Here is a 2,577-nt window from a genome sequence, read left to right on the forward strand (position 1 = left end):
GTTAAAGTGTTACTAGACTGAAAGAATGGTCTTTTGTCTAATGACTGCCATCTGCTTCTGTAACCCAGCTTGCAGCTTGCTTTGAAAATTGTAATCTGCCTTCAGGCGCCAGAGATCTGTGGGGGCAACTATGTCCCATGGCCTTGTGTCACTGCAACCCTGACTTCACTTCCTGCCTTTGTTCCCTGAACACCCGCCCTATGTCACGTAGCCTCCCTCAAAATAGTATAAAACCCTCATAGAAACTTGAGACGCTGCCATCCTCTCGTACTGCTTTTACGCGGGTGGAGGTGGTCGCTGGCCAGCTAATAAAGACTCTCAATTTGGCTCCATTGAATTCTCTCGTGGTCTGTTCGCGGCCTCCACACTACAACACTATAAGCTTGAAATTGGGGAGTATGAGTTTTTAAACTTTGTTCTTCCTTTTCAAACTTGTTTTGGCAATTCCAGTGTTTCATATTTACATAAAAATTCAGAATAAACTTGCCAATTTCTAAAAAAAATCAATCTGATATTTTCATTGAGATTTCACATCTACTAGAATGGCTGCAATTTTAAATTAATGAGAATACCAAGTGATGATGAGGATGTGGGAGTGAATGGGACTTTGATGAATTGCAGATAAGAACACCAAATGGTACAGTCACAATGGAAAAAAGTTTGTCCATTTCTCATAATATTAAATGTTTATTGACCATATGATGCAGCAATCCTACTCCTTGATATTTATAACCAAAGACATGTATATAAATGTTTATGGCAACTAATCCACCAAAAACTCGAAAGAATACAAATGTCTCTCAACTGATGAATGAACAAAAAATTCATGATGTATCCAATTTAGGGAATACTACTCAGCAATAGAAAAGAACCAACTGTGATATGTGCAAGAACATGGATGAATGTCAACAGCATTACGCTAATTCAAAGAAGCTAGTTGAAAGAAAACATTCCATTGAAAACATTCAATGGAATGTTTTCATTTATGTGACATTCTAGAATAGCAAAACTATAGGGAACATAAATACAAAGCCAAATGGCTGGGGGTGGGGAAAGCAAATTGACTGCAAAGGGGCAGAAGGAAACTGTGAATTGATGAAAATAATTTATATACCGATTATTGCAGTGGTTACAGAACTATATATATTTGTCAGAACTTTCCAAATTGTATACTTCAAAAGAATGAATTTTATCGTATGAGAGTTATACTTCCATAAACCTGACAAAATAAAACAAAAAAAAAATTTTTTAGAAAGACTAATCAGTTAGCATCACCTATGCAATTTATTCTACACTATGTTATTCTAATGGTGACATAAACTACATGTATGGGGAGGTCCCTTATCAATATAGGAGTTAAGAAGGGCCTGGTATTGGATGTATGATGAGAAGACCCTAACTCTTCTCCTGTCTGTTTTGTTCCAGAAATAGACACATATTCTTCTATTTAAATACTTCCACATATGTTACGTTATGTATGATGTAAGGAGATTTAACTACTATCTTCTTTCTATATAAGTAATGTTAATAAATCATTTAATATAAGCCCCTATGTTTTCTATCAATCCCAGTTAACTTGTTGTAAAAGAATATTCAATATAAACTATAAGACGGATTTTCAAAGTTCTCTTAAAGTATCCCCCATAGATGTCTTGGCTTACACTTAATTTGAAAATTGTTGTATAATTTATTCTCAATGGAACTCTTGTATGTTTAGTTAGTAAGCCTTTTGAACACATTCACAAGTATATAAGAAACGTGACCTTTGCAAAACAAACTATTGTCCTCGAAAGCTTTGATGGAATGGTATACTGCAGCCATAACAGCTGCCATTTAAACATCTTATGGAAAAAGGTCAAGCATTTATCGTAATTTATATGAATGATGGGAACAAAACCCAGAAAATGCATTTCTCTTGCCTACTTGCCAACTTTTTCCACTTATAAAAGACTACACAAAAATGATTTTAGTTCCGTTGGTGTTTGTTACAATTTACTATTATCTTTTCCTTTTTTTTTGTCTTTCTGTTTTTTTTTTTCAGTCATAGTCTATAATCATTCACCATGTAGTTCTCTGTGTATGCAAAATCCAGATGGCCTGGCAGATGGGGCTTTGGAAGATTGGTTGAAATTTTCCAGACACATCCATCACTTAAACACTCCATAGGAAATCTGAATAAAACTAAAGATCTGAAATTCTATGGACTGTCGAGGGTAGTCAGCTGTAAAGTTCATGTGCAAACACATGGTTGATTATGACTTCTTAAAGGAACCTTATTATATTGTGCTATTTCTACATTACTTAATCATTTGACTTTTTTTTAAAAAAAAACACCAAATCTTATTGCAATAAAACTTAACTCAGATTTTCCATTCTCTCATGCTTTTGTACCTTATTTGTAGAAGCTGAACTTAGGAATGAGGGAAATTCTTCTTGCAAATCAATTCAAGGAGTCAAGGTGTTCCTTTCTTAGATAGAAACAAGGAAATATTTTCTTTTTCATGTGGAGATGGTTAATCAGTCACATCAGTTTATAGATAATTTTTTTTAATTGTGTCTGAGGGCAGTTTTTGTCAA

This window comes from Propithecus coquereli, unplaced genomic scaffold, assembly GCF_000956105.1.
Source record: "Propithecus coquereli isolate 6110/MARCELLA unplaced genomic scaffold, Pcoq_1.0 Scaffold18, whole genome shotgun sequence".
Lineage (NCBI taxonomy): Eukaryota > Metazoa > Chordata > Mammalia > Primates > Indriidae > Propithecus > Propithecus coquereli.